This window comes from Narcine bancroftii, chromosome 13 (assembly GCF_036971445.1).
Source record: "Narcine bancroftii isolate sNarBan1 chromosome 13, sNarBan1.hap1, whole genome shotgun sequence".
Lineage (NCBI taxonomy): Eukaryota > Metazoa > Chordata > Chondrichthyes > Torpediniformes > Narcinidae > Narcine > Narcine bancroftii.
This window is the reverse complement of record NC_091481.1, coordinates 19,615,009-19,637,177: the sequence shown is the minus strand read 5'-3', so window position 1 is coordinate 19,637,177 and position 22,169 is coordinate 19,615,009. Positions and strand designations below refer to the sequence as shown.

Below are 22,169 nucleotides of genomic sequence, written 5' to 3'. Positions count from 1 at the left end.
CTCCAATTTTAGATTCCACCTGGAGTCCAGCTCCTCAGAGTGAACTTACTAGAATCCCATAGCACCTCAGTGTGAACTTGCTAGAACCCCCAACCCCGAGGTTGGAGAATTTAACAGCTAAACTTCCACTTTGTAGTCCCAGGCGCAGAAACAGCAAGACTATTCACATTAATAGAAATAATTGACCATGCAAGACAATGATAATTTGAATTTATTCAGATCACTTTAATACGTTTAACTGGTTTCATTGTTTTAGAGTGTTTTTAATGGCAAAAGTTTAAAGAGCATTCAAAGTCCTTGATAGGTTTGAGAAGCAGTTTAGCTTGGGAGACTAAGTTCAAATTTATTGTCAGAGCATATACATCACATACCACGATGAGATTCTATTTCCTGCAGACAAGGCAGTATAACCTTCCCAATGGGAGAAGAGACAAATACAGTGATGGGACAGGCCCTTTATATGTGGCTGCTTTCCAAGACAGTGAGAGCGTCTTGAGTAAGGGGGCATCATTAAAAGATCAGGGGGCAGCCATTTAAAACCGAGGAGCACCAGGAATCCAAGAAGGAGGGTGTGAATGTTTGGAACTCTCTGCTATCCACCCCCCCCCCCTCCCCCACTGGATGGTTGAGAATGTAGATACTTATTTGAAAGTTCAGGGAATTGAGGCCTGTGGGAACTGGCACAGTCAAGGTGATGAGACTGGGACAAATCACCCATCATCACAGGGCAGGCTTCAAGGATCTCTAGCTCTTATTTTCTTGTGTACACATGGTCATGCAGCACCAGCTGTCTCATCTTTGAACTAGAAGTTGGAAGGTTCAATTCCCAAATCAAAAACTTTAACTTGGACTGAAAATAAAATCCATTGTAATGCTGAGAAGCTGCTTTCAAAGGGGCATGTTGGGATTATCTTCAGAATCTTGGGAGAATGTTATCCTTCAATCAACATAAAGAAAACAGACTAGCTGGTCAGTCATTAGCACCTTGCAGAGTACAACAAAATTCCAAGAATAATATCATTGGCTGTAAAGAGTTTAGAGTTGGATGTGTCAGGAATTCAGATCTTCCTTTTTCATTAAAGTACTGAGACAAAAGAAGATTTTTATTTCCAAACTGTGCTTTGTCTGGATTGAAACATAATCATATTTGACATTGTATTGATAATTATCTGGAAGATTTGAATGTTAATTCAGCAAAATTACATCAATCTAACCAAATATCCCCTGCCCTGTGATACACCCCATGATTTCAATGGCTGGAGATTTTTCACTGTGTACAAGTCTGCTAGGATTTTGAATGAGAATAATAGAACATGATGAGACTTCAGTCCTATCTTCAATTCAAGAAAGTAGGAGTCTGCCTACACCTGATACTATTGCCAAATGCAACCTCCACAATCTCCTCCATAAACAGACATGGCCGGCAGTTTATCAGTTTTATCTATCAGATCTTCACTTTTTCTAAATTCTGAAATAAATATAGATCAGCATTATAGGGGCTGAATACTGTATATAACCATGTATAGGACACTGTATAGGACAACCCTGGAATTTCAACCTAAAATGGAGGTTTTGAGCGATACCCTTTGTATAAGACGATCTCACCCACCCACCTCAAATCTGACGGATTAGGTAAGACCAGTGGATGATGGTAAAAGCAAATCAATATATTTTATTACTAAATTACCCTGTAAAAATTTTAATTTTATCAGCACATTTTAAAATAAACCATCACCGTTTAAAGCCTATACAGAGCCGACGGTAATCGGATCGGGTGGATGGATCCCACAAGGGAGTGCTGAGACTCTGTTGATAATGAACAGGACATGCGCAAATTGTGTCAGAGCCGGCAGGAAGATGGCAGTGGTTGTGACTTCACTCTCAAGGTTCAGATTTTAGACCTCGCATATAAGACCACCCTGAATTTGAGGTGACATTTTTAAGTTTGGATCATCCTATGCACTGGCATATATGGTATTTTGCATAAGTAAATCAAATGCAAAGTTTAGTAGTCAATCTTTTATTCAAGCTTTATATTAAATATTTGTATTTCATCCTCATATCTAATGTTAAACAACAGAATCTCTTTGATTACCTAACTGTAGAATATATAATCTTGAGTAAATCATTCAAGTCGAGGAGAGTTTAACAAGGACAAAGGTTGATATAGTAAACATCAGTCCCTCACAATGTTTCAAGCTACAACTCATTGTTATACTTCGTGATATGGAAAAATAAATAAAATTATCATTTTTTTCCCATATCAACTCCAACTCCATCAGTTGTGGCAGCAATAATAGAAAAGAATGTGGATATATTGCGAAGATACAAGTTTAAAGCTGACTAATCTCATGAAAGTCTAGTGCAAAGAATAGAGAGCTATTTACCAAAGGAAAGTACCAATATACTAAGTAGAATCGTACAAAATCAATTGATTCTCTACTCATAACTTTCACTACTATGTGTATATTAAGTTGTGAATGAAATTTGACATTATTGTTCACTCAATTACACTTTGGATCCAATGGCATATCCATTTCTGGACAAACCAAAGAGTTGTGTGGATCAGGAGCCGAGTAGATCAGGATTAGACAGACCAGGGGTGAAGCAAACCAAGGACAGAGAGAGCCAAATGACCTAAGGATCAATCAGATCATAAGCTGATCAGACAGAGTTCTCACTGATGAAAGTGATGGTTTGGGGGATCAGTTTGAACTCCTGATCAGATGACACAAGGTCAGTAAGGGTCTTGTGCTGAACTTTGCTGAATCAAAAAGGCCTTAATATTTTACATATCTTTGGCTTGGCTTCACGGACGAAGATTAATGGAGGGGTAATGTCCATGTCAGCTGCAGGCTCGTTGGTGACTGACAAGTCCGATGCGGGACAGGCAGGCACGGTTGCAGCGGTTGCAAGGGAAAATTGGTGGGTTGGGGTTGGGTGTTGGGTTTTTCCTCCTTTGTCTTTTGTCAGTGAGGTGGGCTCTGCGGTCCTCTTCAAAGGAGGTTGCAGCCCGCCGAACTGTGAGGCACCAAGGTGCACGGTTGGAGGCGAGATCAGCCCACTGGCGGTGGTCAATGGGGCAGGCACCAAGAGATTTCTTTAAGCAGTCCTTGTACCTCTTCTTTGGTGCACCTTTGTCTCGGTGGGCAGTGGAGAGCTTGCCATATAACACGATCTTGGGAAGCCAATGGTCCTCCATTCTGGAGACGTGACCCACCCAGCACAGTTGGGTCTTCAGCAGCATGGATTCGATGCTTGCAGACTCTGCCAGCTCGAGTACTTCGATGTTGGTGATGAAGTCGCTCCAATGAATGTTGAGGATGGAGTGGAGGCAACGCTAATGGAAGCGTTCTAGGAGCCGTAGGTGATGCCGGTAGAGGACCCATAATTCGGAGCCGAACAGGAGTGTGGGTATGACAACGGCTCTGTATACGCTTATCTTTGTGAGGTTTTTCATTTGGTTGTTTTTCCAGACTCTTTTGTGTAGTCTTCCAAAGGTGTTATTTGCCTTGGCGAGTCTGTTGTCTATCTCGTTGTCAATCCTTGCATCAGATGAAATGGTGCAGCCGAGGTAGGTAAACTGGTTGACTGTTTTGAGTTTTGTGTGCCCGATGGAGATGTGGGGGGGCTGGTAGTCATGGTGGGGAGCTGGCTGATGGAGGACCTCAGTTTTCTTCAGGCTGACTTCCAGGCCAAACATTTTGGCAGTTTCCGCAAAACAGGACATCAAGCGCTGAAGAGCTGGCTCTGATGGGCAACTAAAGGGGCATCATCTGCAAAGAGTAGTTCACGGACAAGTTGCTCTTGTGTCTTAGTGTGAGCTTGCAGGCGCCTCAGATTGAAGAGATTGCCATCCATGCGGTACCGGATGTGTATCTTACATATACACTTAGCAAAAAGATCTTCAGAACATAACCAAAGTTTAAATTTTCTCTTTAATCATTCTCATCTCTCAACGACCTTGTTCATCCTCAGCCATCTCTGACTCTCATCTTACAGCATCTATAAGGCCTGTTCCCACCTGGCCTCCACTCTTTTTCCATTCAAACCCACTTTCCTTCATAATGAAATTCTATCCATCTCTTAGGTCTTCACATCTGATCCATCTACATGAGCTCACCTCATCAAAGGTTCAAAGATTCATTCCAAGGTTCCTTTTACTGAGCATAATAATACATTACAAATGTAATACTCACAGTAAACTTCAAGTTTTGTTTGACATATGCCAAACAAAGATCATTGCCCTGCACCCCTAGCAATAGGAGAAAGCAAAGCAAAAGGGAATCCCTTCAAAGTCACTGAGTGCCCATGGATTCGCATCCAGATCTCCTTCAGCCTCAGAAGCTGCACGGACTCCAGTTCAATACATTGGCCACCCAAGCTCCAGATCCAAACCTCTGACACGATCAGGAAGCCATCAGCACCTGAAGATCATTTGGGAGCCCTTTTTCCCCTCAGCAGCCTCTCAAATCCCATTTCCGGAACATGGTGATCCTGTCTCCAGTAGCCGTGGCCTGTGTGGTCTTTCAGCCACTCAGCCCCTTCGTTTGTCCGCTGCTATGATCACCATCCTCTAGCCCAATTTCCCATGCTTCTCCTTTTCAACGTGGAGTGGGGGCTGTTCTCCGAGTTTCTGGTACCTGTACTGGACTGTTGTTCCACCTCTCATGGTACACTCCTCAGCACAGGCACTGCAATCTTGGGCACAGACCCCAAGGTTACAGAATTTAAAAAAAACTTGTTGGCTCTTTTAACAAGCCATTTAAAGCTGTATGGAGCCATTGCTATTAGGACCAGAAGGTAGGACCCTGCAGAGTAGCAGTGTGCCTCTGCTTGCCAATCTCTTGGATCGACCCCGCAGCAGTGCTCCCTTTACAGCAGGTCTGGCAGCGCAGATTTTATTTTCAAGCAAAGATTAGGTCTAATTCTAGTTCATATTCTACATTGATTTGATTCAAATCTCTTTCAATCAACTCTTTCTTCCACCCACAAAAATAACATCAGAATTAGTAACATATGTGTCTCATTTGTTGATTGACAAATTGTGATTTGCATGTGTGCTTGTCCATTATTAATACAAATTTTAAAGCTAACAACACAAGGTTCTCCTGCAATGCACTGGCACCCTGCAAGTAACAAATGTGGTCACTTTCAAAACTGGCAGGAGCAGAAGAGGAGTGCACGAGAGATTGATGCGAGCACAGACTCACGTTGGGCTTTGTCTTGGAACATGGGACTCACCTCCTGTTTCCAACTTCAGTCAAAAGGCTATCTCTTCTATTGTGGCATCCCACATAGGATTGCAGGTTAAGATGTTCTAGACCTGGATGTACTAGATGTAGCATCTGTGAACTAAGTGGGTCAAAAAAGGAGTATGAGGGACTTAATTCTTACTTCAGGAATAGAATTAGGCAGGGCAATATGGTACCTTCATTCCCTAACCCTGAAATTAGCAGTAATATTGAGCAAGTTCTGCTTCACTGGAGATTATATTTTAGATAACATCAATTGTTTCTGATGTAAACAAACAACAAATATTGGCAATGGTATCTGTGACAAAATTAATAGGCAAAATAACACACCCTCTATCTCCCAAAGCAACAGGAGAAATACAAGAGCATTTAGTGTACCACTTTTTCTTGATAATCAAAAATATCCCACCAAGGATGCCACAAGTTTCTTTTCAGGCTAATATCAGCAGAATGCTGTCAGTATTTTCAGGAGATAGCGGAAGTTTGGTAAGACACCAGACACCCTGGAAAATTTCTACAGGTGTGTGGAAGAAAGTGTGCTGACCGGCTGTATCATAGTCTAATATGGGGACACCAACAAACCTGAGCATAAAACCCTACTAAAGTTAGTGGGCACAGCCCATGACATCACCACCATCGAGAATATCTCTGGAGAATGTTAGCATCAGGGATCCAGCAGCAATCATCAAGGATCCACACCACTGAGCACATGCTCTGTTCTTACTGCTACCATCAGGAAAGAGGTCTAGGCACCACAAGACTCACCCCACCAGCTGCTACCCCTCCACCATCAGACTCTCCAACAACAAACTCAATCAGGGGCTCATTTAAGGACTCTTACTTTGCACTTTATTTATTTTTTCTCTCTGTATTACACAGTTAGTTGTTTATAATTATTTCTTTCCATGTACAGTTTTATTTTAAACCAATAAGTGGTAATTCTGCCTCACCCGCTGGAAAAAGAATCTCAGGGTTGAATATGTATGTACTTTGACAATAAATCTGAAATCTAAAACACAGCAGAAAAATTGTGGAGTTCGACATTAGTATTTTCTGATCACCACACGAATCATAGGAAATGGGATTTCTTCAAAACCCATTGAATACAAGCACAATTCCTTCTTCAGGAGCTTTGAAACACAAGGTTGCCATCTATTCAATTTTCTTGGCCAATAATCTCAAATGTTGATTCTATGCACACAAATAGGAGGTTGACATGAGAAGGCATCAGTAACTGAGAAAATGCGATAAGTCGTTTCAATAGAACTTTAACAATTCATACATTTACAATAACATTATTTATTTCTCAGCTGACTGACAAATTCAGCTTGATTGTGCGGTGATTTGGTTAGATGCCAAATGCAAAGTTAACTATAATGTGGAAGCTTTTCCCCACGACCGAAGAAGAATTAAACTTGAGTATATTGGCAAAAAAATGTTAAATTTTGCATGAGCTCACAAAATGTTGCAGAATTTAATAATTAACCACAGAAAATGAAGTGCTCTAGGTAAGGAAGTAGCAAAGAGAGGTTTTAAAGATAATTGGAGGATGATTTGAACCAGGATCCTATCAAAATAATTTTGATAGTCTCGCTTGCTATTTGCATTGCATTTGTGTGGAATATTTGCAAACATAATAATGCAGCAAACAAATGTTATCCTTCTTGTCCCACATAATGCTGAAGCAAGAAACAAGTTGATGGAAAAACTTGGTGGGTCAGACAGAATCTGTGGAGGCAAAGGGATGGTCAGTGGCTTGGGTCAAAACTCTACATCAGGTATTATCCATCTGCTGATAATTCCAGACTTACCTCCAACTTTTGATCTAGTGATTAAAATTTGCTCTCATTTCATTGTTCCATCCTGAGTAATGTGACCTTGTCATGATGAGGTGAACTTTGCTTTAATTAGAACCAACTATGAAAGAGAAAGGTTTCCCTTTGGTTACTGGTGTTAACTGGGTGCTGAGAGTCATTTGTTGGTTGAAGTCCACGGAATTGGGTTTGCAGATATGAATAAATCCATTCATATGACGCCTGCTTAGCCCCAGTGAGCTACAGTGAATCCCCCTGGTAGGCGGCACCTGCGGTGATTGGTATGTGCCGGAAACATGAATTTTCTGGTAGCTTGAGATTGCATGTCGCGTGATTGGCAAACTAACAGCGAGGCTTGCCAATTTTAAACTCGCGTATTTTTAAAAAATTTTCCACGATTTTTTTTTTGGCCGGTTGCTTGAGGCTGCCAGTTGCTTGAATTCCAGAGAACAGACATTTTTACTGTATTTAGCTTTGCTTACAAGTACAGGCCAATGGGAAAAGAAAAGTTTGATATTAATACTTCTCTCTTTGAAAGGGAAGTTTGTCCTGGGTAAACTTGTACCTCTCACTTTGTTCGTTTTAGATTGGTCACAGTGTTTGAGCTACCGAGAGAAAATAGACACACACGCCGAGAGCACTTCAGTTTGTGCAAATCTTTATTACAAAATCTAAAGCTGATTTCAAACTACAATATGCAAGCCCTTCCCAATTATACTTAATTATACCTGGACTGGTCCCAACTGCCGAAGCGGGGCAACGACCGCACTCTTGTAGTAGGTTGTCGGGGCGCCGGTAGCAGCTTCTCCACCTCCCCCGACCGGGACGTTGGCTGGACTCTAGAAGTTCTTCTTCTTGCTGAGAGATGTTGCCACCTCTCGGAGAATCTCAAACTTCAGCACTGGGACCATGGCTTATATTACCCAAAAACTGCTTACCCAAGCACCTATTCCCAGCACAGAAAGATAAGCGAGCAAGCTAGCATGCCCAGGCTTCTATCGAATAACGTAATTTTCAGCTTATCACTTTGAATACAATGGTTTATTTTGCGTCAAGGATAGGCCTCTGACAGTCTGTGACCAAAACATTACGTCAAGGCTACACCTCTGACAGTCTGTGACCAAAACAAGCAGGAAGATTAAATGTTCTTGGTACACAGATGTCCTTTTGTCAGATAACTGCATCTCTGGCCCCTCGGTGGAATTTAGCTTATGTCTGCTGAATCTCAAGCAGGTTACTGATTCTCAGCCTTGCAGGAGCAAGGCTCCAATACAAAGTTCCAGATTTAGAAATTCATCTTGCTTATATGAGCCAAGTCTCCAGTGCTTTACGCTCACTAATTTCAAAATACTGTTTTATTGGTTTCAATGGCATTCTGGAAAAGGTTGTACTCCAGATATTAGAAATAAAAAGTAAGAGGGGAGCACTTTGATCCTACTGCGCATTTGTATTAATTTAACATTTTGCAGAACCTTTGAAAGCATCAGGAAAGTCCAAATATCGATGAGAAAAATTATTTATTTTCGATTTATAATTCCAGCACTCCACAAAAAAGACGATATATTCAATGAATGTTTGTTGAAAATCGTAAGCTTTTGTTCTGCACGTTTTATTGCTGTTGTAATGAGAACAGAAGGAAGTGTTTGGAAAATAGGACAGAATCAAATAAAGATGAGAGTTCATTCTATTCATGAGTCCTCTTTCATATCAGCCTGGCCTCGTTGAAACATAATTGGCACCACAGACTCCTGAGTCTACCTGATGGAAAAATACCCAAAGATGTAAACTGAACACTCGGAAAGGAAATCCTAACAATCCTGGGTTAGAATAAATCCTAGCATTGGTGTAATTTTTAAATTTAAATCTAGACCTACAGCAGGGTAAATGGCCATTTCAGCCCTCGAGTCCAATTATCCTACACCCCGGTACGGTTCGAACAGTGGGAGGATACCGGATCCCCCAGGGAAAACCCACGCAGACATGGGAGGGGGGGGGAAACGTATAAATCCCTTACAAACAGCGCAGGATTCAAATCCTGGTCCCGATCGCTGGCTCTGCGAAGGAGTTGTGCTAACCGCTACGCCAACCGTCTGTGCTGCCAATTACACTGGCTCAAACTATGAAGTACAGGACATGTTAGCAAAAACAAAGAACTACGGCAGAGGGGGAGCAGTTGCACAGAGCTGTGTGCTGGGGCATATTTTGCGGCTGACTTTCTTTGGAATTCAACTTTAAACAAGCTGTGAAACAAATATCTAACAGTTATGTGTATCAAGTAAAATCACGTGATTGCTGAACAGATTTTCAACTAAATCAGAAACATACAAAATCTTAAATTTATTTTGGATTTTACTAATTGTCAATCAAGCAAAATTGTCACTATTGAAAATTCACTGTAAATGTGTGGAAAAGAAAAAGTGTATATCATGGCTATTGTGATTTATGGTGTGAAAAATAAAAAATTTAAATTTAAAAAAAAAAAAGCAAAATTGTCACTATTTAAAAGCAGTAATGCTGCTTGCAAGAATCTGACAAATTAAAGTGCATTGGATATTCTGAACCTATGTTTGTCAACAAAGGATTTGCTTGAGGCTAGAGGAATGACCAGCAGTCATGTAGTAAAGTTTGGTTTTAAAATATTACATTTCTTCCTCTGCAGGACTGAATTTCTAAATCAGATTATTGCAAATGACAGGTATGTACCAACTGCTGTGAAGGGTTGCCCGTGATGAACATTGTTTTCTCATTCACAGCAAGATAGATTAATTTGCCCAAAAATATAGTGTGGGTGGTGTTTATATCAATGACATGCAGATGTAAAAGGATATTCCTTGAGTGAAACATACGAATCTTACCACCTCCGGAAATTGAACCAGGAGTATCTGACCAGTTTATCATTCAGATTGCATCCACCCTGTGTAATGATTTTTGAAACACTGTGAGGGAAATTTGCCAATGCTGCTCTAGGGGAAAACATTGATGGGCAAACACAGGATAATTTCATAGCATAGTGGAAGACTGATACCTCAGCAAGGGAAAGTGCAAACTTTGCTCATCTCCTTTCAGACACCTCCATATATGATACCAATTATCCATCTTAAAGATCTTCCCCCACCTTGGCCCATTCCCAAGAATATAAGCTCCAACTGTCTAAGCAACTTATGACTTCAGATTTGTCAGATTTATTGTATGTGATATCATGTAGGAACTCTGTCGATGATGAGATTCTTTTTCCTGCAGACGTGGCAGAATTGCCATTAATTGGTAGTGCAACAAATACTGCACACAGCGTATACATATAAACAAATCAAGAACTGTAAACAGATAACAAAAATAAATAAACTGACTGTGCTACACAGAGAGAATAAAAAAGAAAATCAATAAAGTGCATAAGTAAGAGACTTTAAGTGAGTCTCTGATTGAGTTTGTCATTGAGGAGTCTGATGGTGGAGGGGTAGCAGCTGTTCCTGAACCTGGTGGTGCGAGTCTTGTGGCAACTGTACCTCTTTCCTGATGGCAGCAGTGAGAACAGAGTGTGTGCTGGGAGGTGAGGGTCTTTGATGATTGTTGCTGCTCTCTGAAGGCAGTGTTCCAGTCTATCCTTCTATCCACCACAATTCGTCAAGAACCTTGGACCAAACCCACCTCAAACCTCCAATTGGAACAGATTTCCCAAAATTTTCAATGCAGATGTCCAAACATTTGTTTCACTACATCTCACTCAATGTCCAATCAGAACCTCAGACCACCCCAGCCAATACTTGACCGATAATTGGACACAGGCACATCCAACATCCCCGTTGGACCAATGACCACCAGCCCCATCTCCTTTAAACTTTCAGCCTCAGTGTGAGTGTGTGCAATATTTACTCAGTAGTATCTGAGCCTTAGGCAAGACAAGAATTCTTAGATCTGGACTTGCTGCAATCTGCCTGTCAGCACAATCACTCCACAGCAAATGCAATATTGCTGGCTCTCCACTCAGCTCTGAATCACCTCAAAAACAGCAATTAATCCTCTTCATCAACACAGTTCAGCCTTCATTATTCCCTCAGTGCTGGACAAGAAGCTACAAACTCTAGGTCTCTGTACCCGCCCCCCCCCCCCCCCACTCATGCAACTGGATCCTTGACTTTCTCATCAGAAGACCAAAGTCAATATAAATTGGAAACATCTCCTCCTCACTGATTATCGACAAGGCACACCCCAAGGATGCGTGCTTAGCCCACTGCTCTTAATCATTATACATCCATGACTGTGTGGCCTGGCCCATTTCCAATGCTATCTACAAGTTTGCAGATGATACCACAGTTGTTGGCAGAATCACAAGCGGCAATGAGGAAGCAAACAGGAGGGAAAAAGATCAGCTCGTTGAAGAGTGTAATGACAACAACTTTGCGCCCAACGTCAGCAAACCAAGGAGATGATTGTGGACTTCAGAAGGAAGTCAGGGGAATTCAACCCAGTCCTCATCGAGGGATCAGTAGTGGAGAGAGTCAAGAACATTAAATTCCTGGACGTCAACATCTCCGAGGATCTGTGCTGGACCCTCCACGTTGATGCAATCACAAAGAAAGCTCACCAGCAGCTATACTTTGTGAGATGTATTTCCAGAATATATGTGGATGGAGTACCATAGATTTTTACTGTATACATCTTAATATTGTAATGTATTCAACTTCTATTCTAACTTTCATTTATATAAATATGCTCCGTGGTCCTGGAGAAATGCAATCTCGTCTTTACAATGCGAGCACGATATGAACAATAAATAAAGGTGACTTGACTTAAGATGTCACCAAAGACTCTTATAAACTTCTACAGATGTACTTTGGAGAGGATTTTGGCTGGTGGTATCACTGCCTGGTATGGACGCACCAACTCTCAGGGCAAGATTAAACTCCAGAGGGTTGTTAACTTGGCCTGCGACATCACAAGCACCAGACTTCACTCTATCAAGGATCTCTACATGAGGTGGTGTCCTCAAAGACCCCCACCACCTAGGCCAGACCCTCTTCATTCTACTACCATCGAGAAAAAAGGTACAGGAGCCTAAAGACGAGCACTCAGCGGCACAAGGACAGCTTCTTCCCCGCTGCCATCAGATTCCTGAATAATCAATGAACCAAAGACACTGCCTTACTTTTCATGCACTGTTATTTTTATTTGTTTTGGAGTAATGTAGTAAGATGGTTATAATTATGAATGTTTGCTCGATGATTCTGCTGCAAAACAGCAAATTTCAAGACCCATTCATGTCAATACATTCTGATTCTGACTCTATTGTAATCTAAGACACAACTTTTAAATCTTTAAAGTCAAATAAATGAAGACAAAAGAATCGAGGAGATCTTATAGAAACATATAGGATTATAAAGGGTACGGATAGGATAGATGTAGGAAGGTTTTTTGAGCTGGCCGGGGAAACTAAAACGAGAGGACACAGTCTCAAGATTCGGGGGAGTAGATTTAGGACAGAGATGAGGACAAATAGTCTTTCCCAGAGACCTACTCATGTTCCTACTTCCTATGTTCATATGTAACTTCTTAAATAATTAAATACTTACTTAATCACATAAAGCTGAGTGAAGATTGAAACAGGTTCAGAATTTGTTTTTTCCTTTTTAACATGGATGAATGTCCTTTTCTGAGGAATATTAACTTCATTTTGAGTCAGGTTTTGTAATTATCAGTGTGAGTTTTCTCCACACAAAATCTCCAAAAGTAAAGCCATAATAAAGGTTAACAAACCACAATTCACTTCTTGGCAAAAAAAAATGGGGTGTTCAAAATTCTGCAAAGCTGCATGTTTCTGTCATCCTAATGGTGAGAGCACATTTGGGTGTGACCTTAATTTTTAACTAACAAGTTAACTGGCCCTTCAAACACCTAGCAAACACTATATGGGACACTTGAGAAGGATCTACACCCACTTAAATGAGCTTAATTAATGGTTTTACTAGAGACTTTCCAACCAGATGAAATCTATGTTCGATACTTATGATTTCTAACCACAATTGGACAAACAATAATTAGATGAGTCAAATGTAAAATAAATGTTGTTACAAAAGTAGGCAGATTTATCCAGGATTTCCCCATTACTAACTGTGCACTTCATAAAGAGCCAGGACACTGTGGCGGCTCACCACCAGGCAGGTGAACCGGCCCCGCTTGTAAGCCACGCGCCGGGCAGCCGGCCAAAATGGCACCGTCGGGGGGTGTTCCCTTCCTCCCAGCATGGGGCTCAGAAGCCCCGTGCTGGGGGACCACGTGACGCCCGGGTGATGTCAGCACGGTTCTCAGCCAGGTTCGGGCTGGGAGTCTAAGTACAGCCCAGCAGCCTGCAATAAACTCGTCTGCTCACTGAGCTCAACCTGTCTGGTTGTGTGTGTTATTGCAGGAGCAGGTGGAGCTGCCGCTACAGCACCTTATTAGTGTTTTTCCAGCACTTTTGTGTGTTGCACTGGACCCCACCATCTGCAGATTTCCTGGTTTAACTGCATTTTTAAATGTAAAATTCATAGCATTATTTTATCTTATTATCATAATCTACTTTCATTTTCTGAGAGTTTACTATGTTGTTGCCATGCATTGTTTATGAGACCCATATTATTCTTTTGTACAAGCTTATAAAACCAAAAACAAAGGATTGGCCACATGACAAGATGTGTTTCATCACTGAGACATTTAACTTGACATTAGTCTTTATAACCATGAGATCTTTGTAAGAGGAACTAAAGTATGACTGACTGATGTGACTTTCAAATTACCAGGGAAAGCACATTCTAATGTCTATATAACCTCTTGAAAGGAATGTTTTGATATCATTTTGTTGAAAGAATAATGAGTTAAATTTCCATCTTGTCCTGGGAAATTGAGCTTGGGTAAAAGGTAGTTGGCGCTTGCTATGACATTGGTTTGGAAATATTACGTACAGAAATGCACTGTTCTCATGTAAGAGCATGCATGGAAATATTCTTTCGATGCCCCAAAAGATTAAGCAGAATTTTGCTTAAAGGTTTAAAAAAAATAAAGGTTCCATTATTGTCATTCAGAATGTAACATGCGTGAAACTTTTTAACTTTGTCTACCGTAGGGAAGACAGAGAGTCGCCACTTTGTCAAGCTTTGTCACAGAAATTAGCAAGGAGACAGGTGGCTATGATAATTTAATGCTATTAGACAGATAATGCCTAGTTTGTGTGAATCCAAGAGAAAAAAAAAAAAACCAGTCTATGTCTCACTTGAAAGTCGTGAAAGATCGTGCCATCGAAATCTTACCAAAGATTGTTACGGTTGTTAATGTCAATTATAATTTTGATTGTGGGCCTGTCAGTGCTCCTTTGCAATTGACACACTAGGTATTTCGAACTTCAGAAGTTCAAATAAGATGGGAATTGTTTGAGATTAAAGACAAGAGAGGACTGGTCAGAAAGCTGAATGTGACTTGGGAATGGGAAAAATTAGCGATTGGTGGCTGGAATTCAATATGTTGTGGAGGATTGGAAGGAGACTGGGGACAATTGGGTCTTTGATCAGGCAATTTGGGTACTGATGATTGCTTCTGGGTGAGTGAAAGTTCTGGGGAATTCTGGATAGGTGGTGGCATGGTCATGACATAAGTAATTGAGGAGATGAGGGTTTGTTGGGGACCAACTAAAGGAGGCAAGTATCAGGACTTAAATAATTGGGGCGTGCAGCCCTTGTTGTTCTGGGAGGGCTGCTTAACCAGTTATCCTTGGAATAACCCACAACATTTCCTAGCATTTCTTCAAAAGTCAATCCATGTGGAGTATAATAACACGAGCAATAGCAAATATCTATGCCAGGATACTGATGCCCTTCCATTCAAACTATTTGATGCCTTAGATGCTGATACAATGCAAGATGAACAACTAAAAGAGAAATTCTCTTTTTATAGAGCTATGAGGTTGACAGTCATGTTGATGAATATTAAAAGTTGCAATATTGCTGAGATAATTTTAGAAAGTTTCTCACCTAAGTCTTTCTCCTTCTGCTAATTCTTGAGGAAACCCAAGGGTCAAATTTGTCAGGGAACATCAAGAAACCCAGAAATGAGTGGGAAATTCCACTATGTAGACCTCCACAGTGAAATCTTTGTGAGAGGACATTTCCAGTTGTTTTTCTTGGCATTGATGTGTCCTTCTCCATGTACATTCATACAAAAGCTGTGCTGAGGTTTCACTCCAGCGCTGATAGTAATCCTTCTTTTAAAGTAAACATTAAACTGGCCTGAACTGTTTTTCTGTTGGATGAAAATTATTGGGAGGTGATATTTTGCAAATTGGCACTAATGTTATCCCAGAGCTCTGATCAACTATTAGTTCACAGGTAACAACATTAAAAACACCTCCAAATACTGTCTAAACTTCCAAAGTAATCCATTAACTGTAAGCCAAGTTGAGGCTTGTATGAAATAAAGTCTTATTCAAATCTCTTCCAGTTCAATTTTCTGTAAAATTGTATTTGCAAGTTCACTGAATTGAACGTCACAATTAATATGAAAATCTGGAATTGAATTCTGATGTATAATTCCACAGTAGGTCTGAACAAGTTATTTTTACACTCCTTGTGAATATGACCAATTGTAAGAATATCTCAGAATGATCTCCACAGCCCCCATGGTATTTTAAAAAATTCCAAAATTCTCCATCCTGGATGAAGACTTTTCTTTTCATAGAGATCATGGTCCACATGGGTACCAACTAGAGAGGTAGGAAGCGATCTGAGCTTCTTCAAAGAAAATTTAGGGACTTTGATAATAAATTACATCTGAAGTTGTAATTTCAGTATAGCTCCCAAAGCTATGAGATGGGAAGAGAGTACAGTTAAATAAACTGGTTAAGTTGCTGGTGCAGAGGGGAGGCTTCAGGTTCTTGGACTATTGGTATCTCTTCCAAGGAAAGTGGGACCTGTACAACAAGGATCTGAATTTGACGGGTATTAGTATTCTGGCAGAGATATTTGCTTGTGATACTCAGGAGGGTTAATCTAATCTAGCCAGCGGTTGGGACATAAGGCATCTGTGCAGCATATGAGCAAGCTGAGACTAATGATCTGGAAGGGTCGATCACCTGAGATCCAGGGTATTCCCCCCCAAAGTTGCCAGTTAGCACACCTTATTTGCAATGTAGTGACAATTCTACAAAGTTTAGGAATTTTAATTGATTGCTATTCATTGCACTTTGAACATTGCACGTTGAAAATCCAAAAGCTTAGACTGAACCAAATGTCTAATTTGTAAATATCTAAAAAAATGTCTACTGGAAAGATTAAATTGAGCTGATAATTTTTCAAGAGGCAAAATTATCTCAAATAGAGAGATTGTCAAAACCAATTCTATGATATTCCATTAAGCCTGTGTCCAACAAGGATGGTTGAAAAAGATGGTTATCTATAATCGGACTAGACAGTGAAAAACCACTAAGCCCAAAGAATTTCCTAAATTGAGCCAAAATTCTCAACCTATTTATCATTAATGGATTATGTGTCAATTTGGAAAAGGAAAATGGTAAAAAGAATCCTAAAATTGTCAACATAGAAGTTTTTTTTTGAGAACTGCAATTCCATTTCTATCCAAGAGGGGTGATTCGCTGACATATCCAAATGTAATTAATAAGAGTTAATGACATATGTTAATCACCCAATAGAACAATCTAAAATCTGGAAGTGATCATTCTCCATTTAATGTGACCTGTTAATTGCTCTGTTTGGTTTTTCTTGTGATTCAGATCAACCTATATTGGCATCTCAGGAAAAAGTTTTAGCTTTTACCACATTGATAGCCAGATAAGCAATTTTAATGAAATGGAAAGAAGACTCCTCTCCTACTCATAAACAATGATTATATGATGTCATGTTCTATTTAAGTTTAGAGAAAATTAGATATAATATTAAAGATAGAAAGTTTCAATTTATAAAATTGTGGAGCCCATTCTTAGAATTTGTCTTATGTGATTGTAAGATTGAACAATTATTGTATGTTCCAGTGCCTTATTGTCTGTTCTCCAGGGGTCACCAGTGGTTCCAATTTAAAAAAAAATAATTATACAAGGTAACATTGAATAGAGGGAAAAGGTAGATTAAATTTAGTTTTCATTTTTATTCTTTTATTTTATACAAGTTATTTCAAGAAATGGGTTTAACATGGTTGCATAAATCATTTCAATTAAATGTTTTTGAGGTTTTATAAGCAATTACTGATGTTGTTTTATCTATTTTTGTGTGTCTTCACACATATACAAATGATTATTATGCAATTGTCAATTCAGAATGTATGCTAAACACAATAAAAATATTTTAAAAAGAAAGTAAACATCTATTTCATTCATTCTCACTAATATTAAGTTCACTCACCTCCTTGGAGTCGCACTTGAATAATGATGCCTCGGTCGTGAGGGGGCACCTTCATTTTTAGTTCAAACATGACTGAACTTTTATTTTTGTTGATTTCACTCCGCTGAAACTGCTGGAGTCCCATAAATTTCAGAGCAAATGTCTTCAGTATTATAGTCAGATATCATGTTTTGCTCTATCCAGCGCACTCAGCTACGTTTTAATACCTTGTGGAATTAATCAAATTTACCAAAGACTTTTTTTTAAATCATTCTCAAGACCATGGGAGGCATTCCCTTCATGGGACTGTCGTTGCAGTTCGTTGAAAATGCTCCAGCCTTTTTACATTCAATCACTCGGCCTGGCCGTCATTGGGAAGGAGATTTTCATGGAGCCTTTCCCTCCCATTAGGTTCCTGGGGAAACATTTAACAGATGCAATTTAAGGTGGAAATATAGGAGATGAGAATTTTGGAAAAAGAAACAGGAATTGGGAATGTGGGGTGAAAGAAAAGCAAATAGAGAAGATTTGACTTGCACACAAAAGAACAATATTTTGTTGGCATTTATAGTTGGGGATCCACAAGAATAAAGAGGCAAAGATGAAAAACAAATGGTGGTGATGCCAAAACTACTGTAACAGCAACACTGTCACTCCAGACCGTGGGAGAGCGGGGAGCAGAGACAGTGTTCCTGTGGGGTCCAACTGATGTCCACTTCGTACATGCTTTGAATGGCTTATTAAAAGGGCTGATGGTAGTTTTATTTAAAATACAAGACCAGGGTGGACTTCTCCTAAGATGGCAGCGCCTATGATCGGCATTAGCCAGAAGGGGGTTGCAGACTCCAGGGAAGTGGAGGACTGGCACAATGCACCAGAAAGCCGGGAGATCACCACCCCCCCCCACCCCGCCTCCACAAAGGAGAAGCAGAGGAGACCACCACAGGGTGGAGCCTACTGCAGTGGATCAATGAGGGGATCTGTGGCTGAAGGACCCACATAGGTTGTTGGTGACTTGAGGCGAGGAACCCACAGAGACTGTGGTCTGGTGGAGTTTGCAGTCAAGGGCTGAGGACTGCTGGAGACTGAGGACTGGTGGAGACTGGCTCGGAACTGGCTGATGAGGTACCAGATATCAGAACGGGGATGCGAGAGGCTGTTGAGGGGCTGAAGGGTTCCTAACTGTATTGGAGTTTGGGATCTGAAGCTTGGGTTGCCGATGGTTTGAACTCTGTGTAGCTGCATGAGGCTGCAGGAGCGTTGGAGGCAAATCAACAGACACCCAGTGACTCTGAGGCAGGGGCACGGGGTGGTGGTGGTGGGGGGGAAAACACTCTCTTTTGCTTCTCTTTCTCTGACCTGTAAGAGGCACTTCAGGCAATATCTGTCAATGACGAATATGTCTGCCTTACGGCAATTTCATGTAATATTACACTGCTTTTTATTACATGACAATAAATTGAATCTTGGATTCATAAAAACACAAGAACTGCAGGTGTTAGTAGCTTGAGTGAACAAAAAGAAGCTGGAAGGTTAGGCAGAATCCATGGTGAGAAATAGTCAATATTCTAGGTGGAAACTTTGTCGAGAAAAGAGGACTTATGCATTGGTATCCCAAAAGCAGAATACAGAGTGCAGTTTGTAGACAACCCAAGAACTTTCATACGACGTTGACAGTTAATTTAGTATCAACAAGATGATGTTCAGAAGGGAAGATGGTGACCGCAACATTTGAGTGTGTTATTTTTGGCCACCACAGGGGCTAATTCAGTCCTGACATGCAAATGTATCTGTGGCATGAGTTGTGCCAAACATTAGGGCTGTAAGGTCATCAGCCATGTGCACATGTCCAGCCATTGCCAATAGGAAGTGTGAAGAGGAGCCAGATGATAACATCAATCAGTATGCCACCGTGATTTGAGACTAATGCTCCCATTTTAGACCTCAATGCGCACACATACTGCCCTCTCTTAACCTTGCACAGCTGAACACATGCTCAGAAGCTGGATCCTTGATCAGTGTTGTGTGCAGGGATCATCAATTAAATCAGGGGTGGTTACTATTACTGGCTGTTGTTACAGTCCCTTGAATGCTGAGTGATTTCTAATGTTTTAAGTCTTGCAGATATTTACATCGGATGATGAGAGAGGAGCTGACGGAGGGTCAACAAACTTGAATGGGTGTTCTTTCTGGTTGATGTGGTAAATGGCTAGAGGTGCACATATGCTGCAAGATATGGGTGTGGATTTTGCAGCAATGCTAAGTGGGACAAATGCTGATTGATAGGGAGTGATGGGGATGAATGGCCATGGTCCATTGAGTCTGAGGTTGATGAAGCATTCTCTGAACTTAACCCAGGAAGTGATTCATTGAGATTCCTTCAACAAGCATCCAGGTCTTTAAGGCCTGATGATCCATCTTCATGTCCTGCACTGAGCTTTCAAAGCAGTACTGGAAAATCTCAAAGACTACCTTCTACCTTCTCCCACATGATGCCATATTTTCTAGGTGACAGTAACTTCCCCAAATGCTATTGCAGGCACCACCCTTTCCACTTTAGCAGAACACATTCATTTTCTAGTACTATAGCTGAATCTTAATTGCTATTGGCTGCTGGCAACCGTGGCTCCCTACTGAGGCACATTCAACAGACAGTTGGCGTTGGCTAAAAACATCCGAACTAGCAGGCAATAGGAAGAGAGAGAGCGATCCCTGATTTAGATGCAACTGGTGAAAGTTAAAAGGCACAACATTATTCCTGTGCCATTGTCTTGGGCCATCGAATTCAATCAGATGTGGTGATCAGAAGAAATGAGAGATGCCGGGACTAATTTTTTTGAAGTTATGAAGCTGAAAAAATGTAGCAAACATTCTAAATTTAAAAAGAATTTTGATAGTTGGAACGTGACTATTTTCTCTGAGTGGAAGTTCAGTTTTGAAAAATCATCAGCTTGTATTATCAAACAAATAAAATGGGAGATAAGAAAACGTTTCTTATCCTGATCAATCACCGATTCAACAAAATTAAATGGATATTGTCAGATGCAATGGAGTTCATGGTTAGAATAGAATCCTTTTATTTTGATCCCACATAACCCTCAGACATTTCCTCCTTTTTCCATCAACAAACTGCTTGAGAATAATATTGAAACAAAATGGGTGAGTTTGTCACATTCATCGCTGGCACTTGGCCATTTAAGGATTTGCCTTTTTGTGGGTGAATTGCTGGCTGGTTGACAGTATAGTCTTGCTGGAGGGAATGGGTCTTGGGTGTTGTAATGCTATGATGGGATTTTGAGAATTTAAAATCTGTTTGAATATCAGAAGTACTCAAAAACTAAATAAATTATACAATTTTTTTTAATTCTGAAAAGACTCTAAAGCAATGGATCTCAACCTTTTTCTTTCCACTCACATATCACTTTACGTAATCCCTATGCCATCAGTGCTCTGTGATTAGTAAGGGATTGCTTAAGGTGGTATGTGAGTGCGAAGGGAAGGTTGAGAATCTAGACCCAATTGTTACTGAAATATTTTGCTTGAGAAAAATTGTCATTGGTCCATTTCGGTTGGAGTTATGAAACACTGCACATAGTGAGTTAATGAGGAACGATTAAAACAGTGGTTTTCAAACTTTTTCTTTCCACCCACATATCACCTTAAGCGACCCCTTACTAATCACAGAGCACTTATGGCATAGGGAATACTTAAAGTGGTATGTGAGTGGAAGAAAAAGGTTGAGAACCACTGCTCGAAAGATTATGAAAATAAATAAAATCTTTTATAAACAAATATATTAACCCTTTGGACACTAACCATTTTTAAGCTTTCATAACATATATATACTCTGGACTGTGTCCATGGATAAACTGCAGGTATGAACACCAATACAAACAAACCAGCTGGTGGTTGGGTATAAAACCAGTCCTGGAAAATGGGGGCACAGAGTATATGCGCTTGTTGGTAGTCCTTGAAAACAGGCACATATAGTTCAAAGGGTTAAAGTAAAACCAAATAATGTTAAAAATATATATATACATATTTATAAATCACCTTACAAGGACTTTTTGCCACCACTGCCACTCCACCCCATTTCAAATGAATGCTCCATCGGTTTCTAACTGTTGCAGGTCCAGTGGGCAGGTGCTCTAGACACAACTACTGGATACTGTCAAGTTTTTGCTCTACCACAGGATTCTGTGTGGCACCCAAAATTGGAACATTGCTGTGGAGTCCAGTGAGTGGGTTTGTGACTTCTGTTCGTTGTTCTACTCACTTGAATTTAGAAGAATGAGAGGAGACCTTGTAGAAACATAAAATTATGAACGACATAGCTAAAGATAGGGGTAGGTAAATTGCTTCCATTGGTTGAGAAGACTAGAATGAGGGGACATAGCCTCAAGATAGATTTAGGATGGATATGAGGAGGAACTGCCTTTCCGAGAGGGTGGAGAATCTATGGAATTTGCTGCCCATTGAAGCAGTGGAGGCAACCTCAGTGAATATATTTAAGACAAGGTTGGATAGATTTTTACAAAGTTGGGGAATTAAGGGATATGGTGAAAAGATAGGTAGGTTGAGATGAGCCTATCGTCAGATCAGCCATTGAATGGCAGATCAGGTTCAATGGGCCAAGTGGCCTACACTTGCTGCTCTTTCTTATGTTATCTCCTTTACACCCATGAGGGCATATGGCAGAGGTTCAACTAGGACCTGCTGCTATTTCTCGGTAAGCTGAAGCCACT

The 22,169-nt window shown here is 40.5% G+C and overlaps 2 long non-coding RNA genes across 3 annotated transcripts in view; both read left to right on the top strand.

The window, feature by feature from the left end:
• The window catches only part of LOC138748353 (uncharacterized), a 101,149-nt gene that overhangs the window by 30,041 nt on the left and 48,939 nt on the right, over nt 1-22,169 (top strand). The gene's annotated exons all lie outside the window — the stretch shown is intronic.
• Nucleotides 1-22,169, top strand: part of LOC138748354 (uncharacterized) — a 52,933-nt gene that overhangs the window by 28,577 nt on the left and 2,187 nt on the right. The window contains exon 2 of the long non-coding RNA XR_011347966.1: nt 21,555-21,661. This is a non-coding gene — a long non-coding RNA (uncharacterized lncRNA). The remainder of the gene's footprint in view (nt 1-21,554; nt 21,662-22,169) is intronic.